Genomic DNA, 19,279 nt, shown 5'->3' on the forward strand with positions numbered 1-19,279 from the left:
TGTTCCTTAGGTATGAAGGCATAACAGGAGGAACCAAAAACCTTAAGATGCCTCACTAAAGGAATGTGGCCATACCACATTTCATAGGGAGTCTTGTTTCTAATAGCAAGAGATGGACACCTATTCTTTATATACACAACACATAGAACCACATCAACCCAAAACCTTATGAAATTAACATGTGAACTATGCCAAATTCATAGTGAAAGTAATACATTCCAATGAATTATGTGTTGAAAAATGAAACAAGAAATTCTCAATTTGATTTTTCTTTGATTAAATTGAAAAAATTCGAATTTCCACATCAACAGACAACTTGGATGAGGTTAACTTGTGTGACATGGCTTGTGTCACTTAGTTTACTCAGTAAATTGGAGTTGGAGGAGTTAGAATTCAATTTTGCATATGTGATTGCTAATTTGTAGCAATACAGCTCAATTATGTCAGGGTGTTGTCAGTTAAACTAGTTCTAACTTTTGGAGGGACTAGTGGAAGGTCATTTAAGAAGTGGGACCTCAATAAAACTCAGTGATAATCTAGTTAACTGATCAATCAACCCAAAATAGTTGAGGCATGCAGATAAGTCAAGTTCCCTAAGATTGGTGGAGATTCCAAGGCAGTTTTAATTTCTTTTAGTTCACACAGTTGCAAGAACTTACTATAACCATAGTGGAGGAGGTAGCTTGAGTAGGAGCTTCTTGTGAAATTGGAGAGGGAATGATTGTTGGTAGCATTAATAACCTACCAACAATTTGTTTTGCACCACACTTCAATGTTTTGGGCAGGGTTTTTGAGGGTGGATAATTTTTTCTGATGCTTTTTGGTCATGCATGTCATCACTAAGTATCTTGGGAGGTATGTAATAGTTCCATGCATGCACATCCTCACTAAATATGTTTTGGGATGTTTGTACTAGTTCATTGCAATTGTTGGTTGTCAAGGCTTAACTACTTATGATCTTAGGTGCTCACAACAGTCCGACAATTAATGACACTCTCCAAATCACCATTCCTGAAAGGATCTAACAAAATGACTTGAGAGAAGGATGAGAAGGGTACACTCTTTTTGGAACTAGCCTAGAACTAGTGGAATTAGTTGGTTCCAATGGTTTTAGAGTTGTACTAGTCTAGTTTGGTGGTTTAGATTGGCTAAGGTTTGTTCTGTATTGAACTGACCTTAAAACACCAAAGTCACTAGTTCTCTACTAAAATGACCAATTATGAAGAATGTAGTGTGTGAGGCTCCTTCCTAAGGTCCTCTAACTAAAAATAATTTTCTCTAATTTTAAACACAATAAGATGGGAAATAACATATTTATATCTATTTTTTTTTTTTTTGTGATAATATACCGTTAAAATTTATTTACCACAAATTAAATAAGAATTTCATTGCAACCATTTACATAAGTAATTAATAAACAGAGGAATACCTGTTCCAATAGCTTGGTTAAGATGCTCCTGAGCTCCTGAATCTGTTGGGATGCTCCTCTTGACTACCCGACTGGATTTGCCTCCCAGCCAACTAGGAAGTATTTCCTAGCCCAGGGAACCTCCACAGGTTCCTTAGCCCTCCAAGCCCAAGTCCAACTAGATGTAGTGTGTCCAAGTTTAACCAGCAATCTCTAGCTCCAAGTCTGAACTCCGTCCTCTTTCTCCACATCCCTCCTGCAAAAAAAAGTCCTCCAAAATAGAACCAAACCAAAACCAAGACCAAGGATCCCCCCCTCCCCCCCCTCTCATCCTCCTTCCCTTTCTATGTCTCTTCCTCCCATCCACCTCAACCACCTCTCATTAATGTCATGACTATCCCCTCATCCTTTCATTTAGTATCCTTGACTTTTCTTACCATATCTTGTTCAAGTAGATTTGAGAAGACATTTTGGGGATAAGATATGAATATTTAATTTGGAAATTAACTAGAGAAGACCATATCTTCTCCCAAGTAAATTTTGAGAAGACACCTTGGGATATGGATATTTAATTTGGAATAAATGGAAGGAGACCATATCCTATCCAAGATTAAATTTGAGAAGACAAGTTGGGAAGTGAATAATAACAATAATAAATTTATATCAGTAAATAAAATTTACAGTTGCACAAATGTAGGTATTTACTAATATTTCTTGATAATTATAAGTCAATATTTTCAGGTAATTTAAACACTAATAAAATTTGCATGATAAGATTAAGTGGGGCATTACATACACCCCTTCTTCATAAAACTTCGTCCAGAAGTTAGAGTGAAAAAGATATAAGGAATTCGAAAGCAGTTTGAAAATAAGGCATAACAAAATAGAGAGAGTGTTATAGTAGTAAATTTTAATAAGTCAGGCAATGATAACACTTCCCATCGAGAGTCTCCAACTAATATATATCCTCCTATCCTTCCTAGCCTACTACTATTCCCACCCTATCCATCCTCTATTGTTATATATTGTGGCATCGGCTATACCAATCTAACCACTGATAAAACCAATATGGCAGAAGTGTCGACTATATCGACCTAACTTCCCTAGCAAGCAATTAGCAATCATCATCACACGTCTAGGGGAGTGTGTCCATCACTGCCCTCCCACGATTCCAGGTTTGGAGGTTACACAGTGGGAAATACCTCCACCCCTCCTTACAACTAGGGTCAACACCAACTGGCAATCATCATCACACGTCTAGGGGAGCGTGTCCATCACTGCCCTCCCACGATTCTAGGTTTGGAGGTTACACGGTGGGAAATACCTCCACCCCTCCTTACACTAGGGTCAACACCCTAATATGGACCACACTACAGCGCTGGTTGGATACTTGTCATCAAATAATCCAGTCAGGTAGTCTTGTCACCTGCCATTTACATTTTACCCATGTCATAAGAGTGCATATCAAGTAGATACCAAATGTAATAGAACAATGTACTACATACCATTCGTCATTGGATGTCTCGACCTTCCCCAATGGAAGAATAGATCTTAGTTATCATATAGTTTTTTCCAATCTGCAGGCTAGTTCTCATCCATGCATATATATAACAACAAAATAGATATAGATATGTGATCTTAAACATCATATTATTAAGTCTAGTATCCACATATAAATTTTGTTGTTCATATTGGAAATAAATCTTACATTAGATAAATCATAATTTCACTAAGTCATTCATTAGATAAATCATATCCACTTAAGCCATACATGAAACAACAATAACTCTGATAAGTCATGCACTAGATAAATCATAACCAAGTAAGTCATACATTAGGTCATACATCGAACATTTCAATCATTAATACCTAATCCATCTAATGATTTATATAAGTAGTTTCACTTATCCAACTAAATGCATCAATATTACATAGCGTTCATAAATAAATAACATGGAACTGCAAATAGAGCCTTAGCATAGGTAGCTATCTAAGTCAAAATGGACATCATAAATGGTCAAAAGTGAGGGGTAATTGTGACATATAGTCTTTGCATCCTCCTGGGTAGCAGATCTTGGGTTAGACTTGTCCCATTGTATCTTAACTTGGTCCACCAAGTGATGCCTGAGCTATCAAACCCTATGGTATAATATGCATATTGGTTTGATCATTATGGTTCCTACGTCTGAGACCTATAATTCCCTCTAGTCGAGTTTGTGGGATTCATCAGAAACATAATGTTATAGGACAGATACATAAAAACATCATGAGTTTTATGCAAGTGGGGTGGTAGTACAAGACAATAGGACACTCGTCCAATTTTCTCTTTGATTCTAAAAGGTCCTATAAATCAAGGTGGTAACTTCATGCCTTTCTCAAACTGAATAGTGTTAGGAATAACTAAAAATTAAAAATAAAAACTCAGTCCCCCACTTTCAAACTTCGATCGGTATTATGTGCATCAACATAACTCTTTTTCCTATTTGTTTCTTCCTTTAAACTTCGTTGAATCTATCTTACCTATTCCTCCATTTTGAAACAATCCTATCATGACTATTACTATGTCTTCCATCCTTTCGTCAACTCAATGGTGTCCTGCATGGCCTCCCATAGAGAGCTTGATAAGGAGGCATCCTAATTGAATTGTGGTAATTTTTATTATAGGAAAACTCTACCAATGGTAAGTACTCTTCCCACTGAGTCTAATTATCCATGACATACATTATAAGAATATCTTCTATAACCTGATTTCTCTTTTAGTCTTTCCATTTATTTATAGATGATATGCAGTGCTAAGGTTTAACTAAGTCCCCAACACTAACCACAAACTTGTCCAAAATGTATATGTAAAGTGAGAGTCCCTATCAAAATGATCTTTGTGGGTAACCCATGTAGCTAGATAACTTCACCTATAAATACTCATGCCAAAATGGGAGCAGTCTCTTAGACAAGGTAGTTAGTCACCTAGAGATGCCAAATATATGGCCAAAATAGAAGATGTTAAGGTTGTTTCTCCAAGAAGAGAGCAACTCATCCTTCAAGAGTAGTCCATAAAAAACATATTTGCAAATAATGGTCATGACCACCTTTTCAAGTGGAGTGACTTCAAAGAATATGCCAAGGTAATTAGAGTCTTGTAGACAAACAACGTAACTCCTCCAAATGGAAATAGTATAAATATGTTAGGGAATTATCTCCCAAGATCACCCAAATTGGCCATAAATGGTAATCCCATACAAACATGCACCACAATTGTCCATAAAGTTGTTATAAGCTCCTAAAAGAAGTGGGTTGTCCTCATTCAATGTGCCAAAGTGGTTAAATGCACATGTACCAACACCTCTCCTCCAAGGGATATGATAAATAGTTCACCCTAATAGATTGTGTAATTAGGCTAGGACACTCTCAAATATAGTAATAAAGAAGCTTCCCAAACCAAGAGAAACTATATGATACAATGTGAAAATAACATACCAAGTGATCAAAACCATGGGTGTCAATGTAAAAGACCACCCAAGCAAGGTTTGAATGCCTCCAAATGCATGAGAAGATGCCAAATAAGGGGAGTGATTTCCTCTATCAAGAAAATAACTACTCACAACATGCCACATCATAGCCAAACTATAAATATCCATTTGAATTCTTCTAACAAACCACAACCACTTTTCCATGTCATCAAGGCATCCACCAAAGGGACATCAATTATGCAACAAAGGGTGGGTATACTAGTTCAAGGTTCATCAATGAAAATCATGAAACAATATTCCAAGTGAAACCCTATGAAAACATGCAAACATGCCCAACAACTAGTTCACTATGTCAAGGAGCAATAATTAACCAACAATACTTAAGGAAACTCTTAGTTAATGGATATCCCTCATCATAAATGTGCTAAGGGTAAATCAAATGTTTGAGCAATGTTATGCAAGGCCCTCAATCACATTTCAAACACCATATGTGCTAGATGCAAGCCTCCAAACAAGAAATGATGATGCCAACCAAGGACATAATGCACATTATATAACATGGGATATCAATAATAAATCATAGTAACAAACCGCCATGGTTATTTGATTTTGAGGACAACGACACTAGGTAAGTGCGCATAAGAACAACTTTCCTTAAGACACCTTAACACTCACCAGAGGTAATCAACAATGTCATGAGGGAAGTGTCAAGGAGAATGTAAGCACAAACCATGACTTCCCTCAATAAAAGCATTAAGCTCCATCAAATAATCCTACAATTGCAAGCTTAGTATAAAGAATATGTTAATTGATAGTCACTTATATAAGTGCATTTGGTAACAAGATATGCAACAAAAAAAACAATACTCCATGTTCAACATGCTTGGTTAGGGTTAATAAACACCATCTAGCACTCAACCTTGATTTAAAAAAAAAAGAATAACTCTTTATTCAATATTGTGAAAGAAATGATATGGATTAGACTAATAAAGCAACTAATGTAATAACATGACGCCAAAAGGCTAGCAAGATGAATGCCATTCACAAAGCTTTATATCTTTTTATATATAAATCCTTCATCAAGTGTGACTTATGGAACTCATGAAGTTTTTTTGTTTTTTCTTTTTTTCTTATATTCTAACATTGAAGGGGCTAGCTCAATTGATAGTTTCCAATGTTGTTAGTCGTTTGGTTACTCTGTTGCCAAAAAATGATTAGTCTGACTCCCCTTGGGTGAGGCACACTAATTTACACCTATGGTTTTATAGGGGAAATTCCATGTAAGGGACATGTATAATGGAGAGAAAGTTGGTTACAAATATTTTCATGTAAAACATTAAACAATTCCCTCTCATGATTCTAGGGTTAGGGAGTTTTGAGGAGTTAAGGAGTTAATGAGAGTTTGAGTGGCTGTCTCTCACTAGCATCATGCATAGGGGTTTTGGGGATTGGATGATAATGTTAATTTGGAGGGGAGTCTAGGCATAAGTCTTGGTTGGCTTCAATAATAACAATTGCCCATCATGGTGTAATGGCACTCCGACAGAATGTGTAGTATTAAAATGTTGTAACTTAAGTTGTGTTTCGGATATACAAGTGTAGCTGGAATATTTAATCAAACAGTTTGACAAGAGTATGATTGTATTTGTTTAGGATCTTGAACCTTCCGTGAATTTGAAAAGGAATGTATAATTTCCTGAAAGCTAAATTGGGGCATTTCTACAACTTCAAACCATAAATGTAGCCTTACAACTAAGGAATAAAAGCTAAATTGGAAGTAAGTTGCAATTTTAAAGTAGCATCTCTCTTGAATGATATTTGTTTTTGTCTTGGTTGAATCAATTTCCAGGGCTTTCAAGGATCACTATCACACTAATTAGAGCCTTATAAAACTTGTAATTTTAATTTAGTTTTCCGACAAATTTTCAATATTATCTAGCCTTGTCTCTATTGAGTCGATTTTCAAGGATCTGAGGGATCACAATCGAACAAATTTGAGCTCCACAAAACCTGCATGCCCCCAAAATGGGAGAAGGAGAGCATCAAAGAGAGTCAGGGAATGGGCACATAAGATAAGGCAAGAAGAGCTTCTACTGTCATCAATGCCATAGGAAGGAGGAATGTAGAGTTGCAACTGAATAAGAGCTTGTCATCCAACCATTGATCATGTCCTTAGTCACTAATGGCGATCTCAACTTAAATTTCTTCTCTAAGGTTTGATCGATCATGGTTACTTGTAGTTCATTGTTTTTTTCATGGTCATCATCCAAGCTAGAGGTGTCCTAAATCTTCTCTACATAAAGTATGCCACCAAGGAATTTGAATTCTATCTAGTCGAATTTAAGTCATATATTTTGTTGTTTCTAAGCTGGAACATAGCCACAAAACTTTTTGTTCAAATGTTGAATTCCCTATCCTTAAATATCAATTTAGTATTTGTCCAACGACAATGAGAGTGTTGAGTTTGTGTCAAAATCAATAAGGTTCAATCTTGGGCTCGGTTCATACATCAAGGCCATGAGCAGTTATGATATCCATGACAATATCAGAGACAACATGGCAATGCTCATGTACACATTGAGAACATCCAGAAGAATGAGGAGGGTTCCCTTGACTCAACTCAACCCCGCAACGTCCATGTTAGAAGCATGTTCCTTCCCAATAGGACAACATATTAAATGAAGAGAAGCTAGTTGAACAAATGCTTTTTGTCTCCCACTGAGGCAAGTGTGCACCTTTCCAATGTGAAAAAAAAATCAAAAAGTGCTTACCACTAAAGAAAAAAAAGGCACTGAACAGGGTATAGCAATAAATAGACTCAATATATGAGAAGGAGACTAATTTTTAGCAAGGATAAACAAGGTTCAGAAGATTCAATAGTATAACATGCCAAGAAGTAGCCCAAATTGAGAACAAATAAAGGATTTGAGACAGATGAATCTGAATTTAAGACTAAAAGTAGTTTTACCTTATCAAAGACAAGAAAGACAAATTTGAAGAAAAATTTCAAATTTAACGTTGGAAGCACAAATCTTTAACAATGACAGAAATTTCAGGGTGAAAACATAAAAAATTGATGTCACAACCCAAGGAATGTCATGAGATCACAGTTTTCAGTAGCAGAACCTGACATTATCACTGTATTGGTGAGCAAACTGCAACGAAGCAGAATGTAAGTCTAAAAAAACAACAGATTATAGTGCTTAATTGTATACAATAACCTAAAACATCATAACAGACAAATAAAAAGCACCAGAAAAACTGGTTCAAAGCCGAAAATCAGCTTTCAAGTCACGATTACCTTCATATTTTTAAGAGGGTTGTGAATTTTTAAACACTTGGAATCAAACCTGAGTTCTGGGGCAATGTTTGCTCGCTCATTTTTCCTGACCATATTTTTTTTCCAAACTTTACCCACATGGCAATGCCAAAACACCATGGAAAAGGTCAAGTTAACCTACATGGCAATTAAACCAATGACCACTATCCACCACTTGTATCTAGTTGACATTGTAGCCATTACTACAACCATTAGGTGATGTTTTGTCACTATATGGAATGCATCAACAACATATATTTTCTTTCCATTTATAAGTTTAAAAGTAACATAAATTTGATTCAATTGTCAGGACTCACTATGCAGCCCACACAATGCTATTTAAATTGATTTTATTTCTAAATCTAGATTGGTTCTTCAAGTCTTCCAGCCTAATGTTTAGAAAGAGTATTTCATTTGAAAATTGTTTCATTTCCCATGCTTGAATCACTTAAACATTTTTCATATCTCTTAGATCTGTAATGGTTTAACTTCAAAAACTTTTGTCGATCTAAACAATAGATTGACTAAGCAGACTAAAGCAATGTTATAATTAACCAAACAATCTTGTGGTTTTAAGTTTATTTCATAGCTTCATTAGTTTAGCTTCATTATTGATTAGGGGTTTGACAAACTTGACATTGTATCTTGAAAATTCTATATAATTCACGATCTCGTGACCCACATGCATTAAATCGATATCTAGGAATGCTTAATGAATTTCCTCTTTCTGGTTTGTCAACTTTTGAGGGTTCAAGAACTAGTTTGACATATTTGTCACCTATTCTCTTTAACGTTCACTTGTTTTGTGCTCTAACACCAAATATACACCAAATTGATGTTAAATAATCCTCAACAACTTGCTTAAAGAACTTAACGTATAAGCTGAATTTAACCAATCCTACCCTCATGAACCTAATAAGTTGAATTTAACCAATCTCACTGTATTTGAGATAAACGACCCATCCAACTAGGTAGATTGAGTTGAGACCCTTTTAGAAACTAAATCCATCCCTCCACAATTATATGTCCTGCTCCAAACAACATCATCATGTTGTGTTCGAGATCTATCATTCCCATGATCACCATAAATTTCCCAGTCCTTCACTTACATATTTGGTAACGTCATCATTCAGATCACTTATACTTTGTTGTATTGTTGCTTTTGTTATGATTTCCTTTAATGGAAATATCTCCCTAGTAGGCACAAGTAACCAAATTCAAGTTCTTATTGAACTCTTGTGTTAACATACTTAATTTTCATTTTGACCTATTTGGTTTCAAATTCTAGTGTGGTTGGTTTACTGGTTGACTACTAGCATTCACCAAGTGGTTATTGATGATCATAGTTAGTTTAGAGTGAATGTTGGACTTTGCCTTGAAAACCAAGCCACAAGAATATGCAATTATCATGGAACATTTTAGAGCTCATACTTTTCTACAAAGGAATACACTATTTTCATTCATCAAGAAAAGTTATATGAGAAAGAACCAAGTGGTTATGGATGGGAATATTTAATTCATGATACTAAAAATGGGATCACAAATTATCTTAAGTTTACACACAATATATTGACAACGTATCCATGTGAGAAGTACTAGAGTAGAGGGATTGGAATGGGATCACAAATTATCTTAAGTTTACACACAATATATTGACAACGTATCCATGTGAGAAGTACTAGAGTAGAGGGATTGGATCAACCAAGCCTTTTCAATATATGAAAATATTAGGCTTCAAGAGTTCATGTGTTGTAGTGATGGATGCATTAAAGAGGGACAATCAAATTAACTCAAACTACTAGAATGGGATATTGATGGGTGGAGGTTAAGTTGTACCTATTATGGGAGCCTCATCTTTAGTATCTCCTTCATCTATATGTTCTCCTTAGGTGATGGAAATTTTTCACAAAAATATTTTGAGCATTAACATTTGTTGATTACATAGTCATCTTGTTTCATTAATAGAATTATATTTCTTGATAAAACAAGTAGCAAAAATCCTATTGGTGTGTTAGGATTCAAAGTAATTTTTCCTTCCCCTAATATTATTTTTTAACTTAAGGAGGTGGAGGATTTTGAGGATGGAATATTATGTTCTTATAAGTAATGTGAGCAGGCCTCAACGAAATTTAGGGCCTCAATCGAGAAACCTGGTGAAAGAGAGATGTTCGGTAAAATCTGTTGATAATGATGTCAGGATCTCAGATGTTGCCTCCTACCTAACCTATTTACACCTAACCTAGTCACATTAAAACAAGTTAAACTTCAAAGTTCCATTTTAATTCTTCCTGCTAAGTTTTTACCATAATCTTAAGGGACATTGGTAAAATAAGTCCGCTGATGATTAGTCGTGACATTCTGGTGTAATAATACTTGTACATACCATAGAGTACATAACTCCATATCAATAACTAACCTTTTGTATCTATGTGGATGATATTTTGGTTATGGATGACATAGTATCTTGGTGGAAAGATGTTTGGATCCATATGACCATGGTGATAATATTTAACAAAGTCCTCATGTCTATTCATCAATTTCATGTGTGATTGATCGGGACCCAACATGAACACTTGTAACTAGGATATAAGATTATGTAATCCTTTCTTGGATGACTTCATTGTCAACATTGAAGGAAACATTTATACTTGATAGTTTGATTTTTGGATGCATTTCTTGGATGAATTCATTCTTAGTGTGGAGTGTAGTACTTGTACATGGGACCTTGGTTTATGGATGATCCCTTTATGGACACACTTCTTGGACTACTTCACTCTTAGGGTTGGGGCAATGCCCATACACAGGAAGTTGGCTTATGGAGATACATCATAGATATAAAAATTTGAGAGCAATGTGTTTCAAAGGGGATGAAATGTTGGGATTCCCCCTAGTGATGTAATGTGGTCCATAATGGTTAATAATATTATAAGTATTGTGTTAATTTAATGTAATATGTACAAATTCTATTATGTTAGTTATTATTAAATAATTCATACTAGGTAGTTTTCATGTGATAAATGTAATATGGCCTATTCGTTAGCATAGCCACCAATAGTGGTTAAAATTTAGGTTTTATAAATGAATAATATTTAAGTCCTCCTTATTGGATCTGTTAAGTATAGTGATTGTATTTGAGCATTAAATCATTGGGAGGTTGCCCTTGAAGAGGAAAATGAACAAGAATTTATCTTTCCATAAAATGATTACCACACCCTCTTAACTTACCTTGGTGGTTTTGGATTCAATGAAGTAAAATGAATTTTTATCATATTCTTAGAGACATTACCCCGTAGTGAATTCACGCACTGGAAACTTATGGAGACCTTTTCTAATCCTTACACCTGTATTTATCTTGGGAGTTGGATCTCATCAATGGTTCAGGACGTAGATGCCCATCTGACGGTGAAGGTTTTCTTGAGCTTGGTCATGGTAACTACCTGCCCAATCCATGCTGGCCAAGGTTCATTCACATTGTTTTCTGTAGGGTTTCCAGACATCTTCTCCCTCGCAGGTTCCAAATGTTTGGCAAGGTAACCTCTACACCCTTCCTTGTGAAATTCTACCGTCGGTTTCCATAATGGAGATGTAAGGTTTGCTAACAAATATAATACTTAAATCTCTATCTATCACTCTCAAATATCCAGATATCATGCATGACCTTCGATTAATTCTATCAAAATTATTCAGGATTTCCTTGAGGGTTTCATTCAATATGTTAATGTTTTTTTGTTGTGTTGGATAGTAACCTCCATTTGGAAACAACAATCAATCTAATGATCAATTCTCTCTCTCAACAATTGTGAGGCTTCTATTCCACATACATTTCCTCTCAGAAGCCCCAACCCTTTCATTTCACCAATCCCAGGTCCATATCTTCTTGTATTAGTTTCTGCAATCCCATGTCCAGCTTTTTTTTTGTTAATGACAACAAACCGATGTCTAGACTTGCAATGATGGGAAGGGACATGGTATCTAAAAGCTACTCTGTCTCCTTAACATCATCTCATTCATGTGGAGGGTCAAGTTTCTTAATTGTTGTTTTTCCATGCCATTAGTGTAGTTTTACCCTAATTAGATATGATTTTGTGTTCATTTTTGTAGTATGATGTAGTTTTAGCTTAGTTAACAGGCCTAATTTGTTAATGACCATGATAGGTTATGTTCATGGTTACACATGGGGGCTTAGGTTTTATTTTCATGTGAAATTCTTAGCAATACCTCATGGAAACATTTGTGTTTCACCATCAAATTGATCATAAGGAGGAAACTTCATTGGTATTTGTATTGATTTCTCTATCCAATTAAGCAGTTTTGATAAATTCAAAACTGAGTGGGAAGAATTACAAAACCCCTCCATTAACCACTTCTCCTCTCTATTTGTTTGAAATTAGACTCCAATGGTGGAATTCTGACGTGAATAGTAGGATATGTACTTCACAGCCTCAATTTGGAAAAGACTCTATTGGGAGTTCTGTAAAATGGAACACCATTAATAGGCAGAGTGATTCGTGCCCCAAAGTGAAAATCATAAATAGGACAACATGTATGACGTCAACCATATATATAGACACAAGTTACATACCTTTTTCTATTTCTTATTATAGAAAATCCTAATGTCTACGTTTTAGAAAAGGATAACTAGATAAGAGACTAACTCAAAAAGGATTTGGGGAGATTACAGCAAACGAGAAAAACTTCAACTACCTTGAAACTGGGTAGTTGAGTCACTCCCTAAACGTAGTAAATAACAACTATCAAAATTGGTTATAATCTTAATAATAAGGTGTTTTTAGTTTGGTGACCGTAACTACTTGTAATTCACCATGAACATTTTTCACTATCATTCTAGTATGCAACAGATCTCCATCGAAATTTATCTTCGCAAATCACCTTTCAGATAAACATTAACATCAAACTACCATTACCCAATGATCATAGATTTAGTTAGTGCAAAATGGCTTCTCTTCAATTTTTCATATAGGCTTCCATAAATTTGATTGCAAGTTATGCTTGGGCTGTAAACTACTGTCCTCACTTTTTCATCCAACACATTGCCTTAGATATCTGTGAACAATCACTTTGTTGCATGATGCATCCTTCAGGTGACCAATTCATCGATAGTTTGTTCACTAAATGAATCCTGATTGGCAGTAATCCTCCATAATAGCTTTGATATCTATATAAAAGTGTCCAACCATCATTTTTCTCTGCATCTCCTTCAACTAAGATTTGACTATTAGAGATTCCAAGCCATCTTGAAGGTATTCTGATAGTTCTTGTTCAACCATCCACAGTACTTCACTGGGACATACTCTGGAACTTATAATTAAAGAATATAGGTGAGATTTGATTATCAAATTGTACTATGAATCATCCAAACTCAAGATCTGTTTGAAGCCCACTAAAGTCTATCAGTGAGAGATTTCCAAGTACCAGACATTGAGCAATTATGTTAGGCCCCTATACTACTAGTGTAATCCCTTATTGTTATTAGTATAACCCACTTATTATATTGATGTACCCATGTAGTGCCCATATTGTTACTATTATGCCACATAGAAGCCCACCATTGTTACTGTTGTGCCCTAAAATATTATTGTTATGTAGGCTTTGATTGTATTGGGACCACTTAGACTCCTATATATAGAAAGGAGGTATTTTCATTTGTATCAACCAAGAATTGTTCATTTATGTAATGTAAAGGAGGTTGCCCCCTCGAAGAGGCTGAATTCTAAGGCGTGGATCTCTCTTTTCTATCTTTTTGTGAGCTGGTTTCATAACATTTGGTATCAGAGCTTTGGATTCTAGGGTTTCGCTGCTCCAAACAGACTCCTGAATTACACTCAAAACAGGTGACCTGGGGAAAATCGTCATAACTTTCTTGCTGAGCATCGGATTGAAATTTTGTAAGAAGGTCACTGCGGGAGATTGTGCATAACATTTTCTTGGAGAATCCAATTTGGATCAGACTTGTGGCATTGGAAAGAGGACACAGAGGGCTACTACAGGTCAGAAGTTCAGAACTTAAAGATCCGAAAGTACAGAGTTACAGTCGTTTCAAGGTAGAGCTCCTAAAATCAAGAAAAAACAAGATGAGGAAGTTTGATGGCAAGGATCCGATAAATTGGATACTTCAGATGGAGAAATATTTTGATATACATGGTGTACAACTGTTACAAAAGGTATGTATTGCATCTTCATATTTAGAACCAGATCAATTTTTATGGTACAAAGGGCTTTGTTCTCGTAAAAAACTTGTTACATGGTCAATTTTCACGGAGGAAATGATAGCACATTATGAGGATATAAAGAGAAACACCTTCTTTAGAGCAACACCACAACAATTGGAAAGAGTAAAAGGGCTTTGTGACATAATGGAAAGCAAAATTATGGAAACCAGGAAGCATACCCGTCACAACTATAAATATGGAAGTGTTGTTTCTCCCAGCCTTCCACAACCTACAAGGGTTACACCACAACAATTGGAAGAAAAAAGAGAAAAAGGGCTTTGTTACAATTGTGATAGCAAATGCACTAAAGGTCATAGGTGTGCTGAGAAGAAATTATTTTACGTAGAATATGAAGAGGAGGAAGAAAAGGATCAAGAAACATCAAAAGAAGAGGATATACGTCAGGACACCACCCCAGAGAAAGAAGAAATGAATCAGACCATATCTTGTAAAGCATTGGCAAGAATTACCACTCCTCAAACTCTCAAGATAGAAGGACATATCAAGAAGAAAAAGGTGCAAGAAGTGAAAGATCACATCGAGAAAGAAGAAATGAATCCAACCATATCTTGTAATTCAATGGATGAAATTACCACTCCTCAAACTATCAAGATAGAAGGACACATCAAGAAGAAAAATGTTCAAGAAGTGAAAAATCACATCGAGCATCAAGAAATGAATCCGACCATATCTTGTAAAGGACTGGAAGAAATTACCACTCCTCAAAAGATAGAAGGACATATCAAGAAGAAAAAGGTTCAAGTAGAGAAAGATCATATCGAGCATCAACAGCAAGTTCTCCAACTTTTAAAGGATAACGCCACTTCGGTGCAAAATCAAATGAAACAACAGGTAGATCAACATCGTAAAGAAAAATGTTTTGATGTGAGTGATTGGGTATTTTTACTGCAACATCTCAAGCAAGCTATTTATGAGAAGGAAATGTTGGCAATACTACATGCACTTAAAAAATGGCGACCTTACCGAATGGGAAGACACTTCAAGGATGAGGATGTGGAAGCATTATTTTGTGCTATTTATATTATCCAACCAAATTGGATAAACGAAGCAACGGATGAATGGAAGAAGAACGAAGAAGTATGGCCACTTATTCAAAAGTTGCAAAAGATCCCAAATAAAGCAATATTGCCAGAAATTGAAGAGGAAGGAAAAATCATATTGGAACCTGGAGCAGTCACAGAAACAAGAACCCGACAGCTACGAAATCGATCAATTTCAGAGTATCTCATCAAGTGGAAGAACTTACCCGCTGAATATTCCACATGGGAGGACAAGAATTTTATATAGAAGCATCAAGAACTACTCAAGCGTTGAGGACAACGCTTTTTGAAGGAGAGGGGCATGTTAGGCCCCTATACTACTAGTGTAATCCCTTATTGTTATTAGTATAACCCACTTATTATATTGATGTACCCATGTAGTGCCCATATTGTTACTATTATGCCACATAGAAGCCCACCATTGTTACTGTTGTGCCCTACAATATTATTGTTATGTAGGCTTTGATTGTATTGGGACCACTTAGACTCCTATATATAGAAAGGAGGTATTTTCATTTGTATCAACCAAGAATTGTTCATTTATGTAATGTAAAGGAGGTTGCCCCCTCGAAGAGGCTGAATTCTAAGGCGTGGATCTCTCTTTTCTATCTTTTTGTGAGCTGGTTTCATAACAAATTAGGTCACATCCTTTGCTAAGATCCAATAAAAATCAAACTCAATTTACTATTCCCGTGCTTAGTATTACTCTTTTCCTTACTCTGACGATGCCACAAATCATGACAAGATGAAACCTAGAAATCATCCTTCATCTTCATCTCGTCCTCATGCCGATTTTGCATTATCCTCCTTTTGATGAAAGGTTGGGGTTCTGTTTCCATTGCGAGCATTGTGGTTTGGCTCTCATTGATTTTGTCTATGGGACAAACTCTTCAAAATTCTCTCATGTTCTTATGTGAGCCTCTCATTGTGAGTTCTTAAATTAGTCATTTATGCACACAAGTGTTGGACTCTTTCTAACACAGATACATTGCCCTCGTGAGACTCCTCTCCCAATTGTATCCACATTTCAAGATCGGCCCCTACATAAGATGCTTCTGGTGTGTTTGGTGGTATACTTCCCCTTTGTATATTGTCTCTCATTGTCTTTGTCTTCATTCACATGTTGTTTTCTTTAGTTCCCAAGATGCCATGGTGTCGGAACCTTGGCTCTCATACCACTTGTAATAATTATAAGAATACCAAAAAAAATACTCACAACCATATTCTTACCATATGAATGTTATAAATTTTGATACACTACTTGGAAATAGTCTTATGGTAAGGATTAAGGATATTTATGTTAATGTTATATAAATGTTTTGAAAGAATTTACCATCCTAACCTAACCCTTTACATGTTCTTAACTTAATACTTTGCAATTATTTACTCATATCCATGTTACCACATATATATAACATATTATGGAGGTTGGTATTCCTTGTTTTTGTTATTTAATTAACATTGAAAACTTTGACGTATATAAATCTTGATAGTACCAACCTTTAGTAATTTATTTATAAATCCCAAGGGTGGTCTCTAGAGACTTCCATCCCCTAAACACCTGTACTGATATCCACTATGTGATCATATCTTGATGACCTAAAGGTAAGGCTTCAGGTGGGACGGTTGAGGTAACCACTTCCACCTCAAGCTTTGCATCTATTGGGAATTCTGGCTGTTAGTTTAGGGTTGAAGGCTCCCTGCAATATTGCGAGGGTTTTTTGAGAAGATGATGAAACTCTTATCAGGTAGAGTCTCCTACTACGCCCAGTACCTTACATACGTTCTAGTTGGAATATGCCGGGTTAATTTCCGGTTGCTTGGGTTGAACACAGGTTTTGCTCGCAGAGTTTCCCCATTCCTCACTCGTTAACGTTTAGGCGGAGTAATGGTGGCGACAATAGATGAGGTATTCTCCATGCTTAGGCTCACAGAGACACAAACTCTGAGATTGCATAAAAGGGTTTGAATTAACCATTTTCTTATGCCTTCGCAGTAACTATGGCTCAACTAAATGTAAAGACAGCGCCACAGGTTGCAGAATGAGATTTCCTCTAGGACCTTCACCCTAATGGTATGCATGTGGGTTGAGAGTAGTCTACTTCTAACACCAAGTCTCCTTCTTGGGTTGGTTCCCTGCTTCTTAATAGGGCTACATCCCTCTGATTGCAAATTCATTGTTTTCCACGCAGCACTGTAGTACTCTTTGAGAAATCATCCTCTGTTCCTCATGGTCTTGGTTAGGTTATTTCAATATGGTGAAATCCACTTGATACCATCCAGGTGCCCGGTTAGGGTTTGATGTTTTTATTCCACTACAGTCAATATAAACTCATCCACGGATTTTGTAATTAGAATGTGAATTTTTTTTTTAATTTCACTGTTCAAATTATCTAAATCGTTATATGGCTAGAGGATTTTCCTTTATATTTCACTGTTTAAATTTTATCAGCCCTATATAATTTGAGGATTTTCCTGTACAATTTGAGGATTTTCCTTTACCTTCGATTCATTCTGTCAAAATTATTCAACATTGCCTTGAGTGTTTCATTCAATATTTTTAATGTTTTTTTGTTGTGTTGGATAGGAACCTCCATTTGGAAACAATGATCAAACCAATGATCAATGCTCTCTCTCAAAAATCATGAGGATTCTATTCCATGTGCATTTCCTCTCAGAAGCCCCAACCCTTTCATTTCAGCAATCCCAGGTCGAGATCTTGTTGTATTAGTTTCTGCAATCCCATCTCCAGCGTTGTTTTTGTTAATGGCAACAAACCAATGTCCGGCCTTGCAATGATGGGAAGGGGCAGGGTATCTAAAAGCTACTCTATCTCCTTAACATCATCCCCTATAGTCATGGATCATGGCATTGAGGCTGAGAACAGACACATGAGGGATTATAGAACTAAATTGAGAAGAAAAAAAAAATGGTGCCGACGCAGTTTCATTATTATTGGAATACGCCGAAAAGCAACGAAACTATTAGCGTCAGCAACATTATCCTTTTTGTTCTCATCCTCTGCAACCACAGGGAGAATTTTCTCCGAATGCCAATTCTAATCCTAGGCTTGGCAATTTTCCCAGGAACATCGCAGGCGATAGTTACTACAGGATGGTCGACCTAGTTTATTGTTGTTGCTGGCGAAGCGATCAAAGGCCGGATCCCACACTGGGCCGTCTCTTTTGAGAAGCTTGATAGGTCATTAGGCTTGGTGTATCTCTCTTTATGGAATCAGTATCTCATTATGGAATCAATATTAGCAGAATTATTTATTCACACGGTAACGAATCAATATTAGCATAATGATTTTTTCACACGGTATGAACGAGAAATGGCACCGAATATTGCAAGGCAAATGCGGTAATATCTATCACATGATTCACATCTTATAAATAAATAAAATTATGATCGCCATAAAGAGAATTCAGCTAATATCATGTGCCAAGAAGACACCAAAAAAATTATCGATTCGCCCCAGTTCCATGAGAAACTAAGTTCATGGCCATAATAGGTATTCTACATTGTATAATATTTTTTACAGTTATGAAAATTTATATACAAAACTAATTCAGAAATTAAAAACATTCTTTAGTTCACCAAGACAGGATTTATACCTAATAATTAGCGTAGTGTTTGAAAATGAAGCTTGAATCTGGCTTAAATTCATCTAGTATTACTTGTGCTACTTTAGTCACTACCTTTAAGCAAGCTTCTTCGTTCAACTCAAGAAGCACAAAAGTCAACACTTGAGCTTTGGCACTTCGAAGTTGCCAGGAATTCAAATTTTGGAA

Source organism: Pinus tabuliformis, chromosome 2_1 (assembly GCF_031772625.1).
Source record: "Pinus tabuliformis cultivar Carrire ecotype Pingquan chromosome 2_1, CPIR1, whole genome shotgun sequence".
NCBI classification, from domain to species: Eukaryota; Viridiplantae; Streptophyta; class Pinopsida; order Pinales; family Pinaceae; genus Pinus; species Pinus tabuliformis.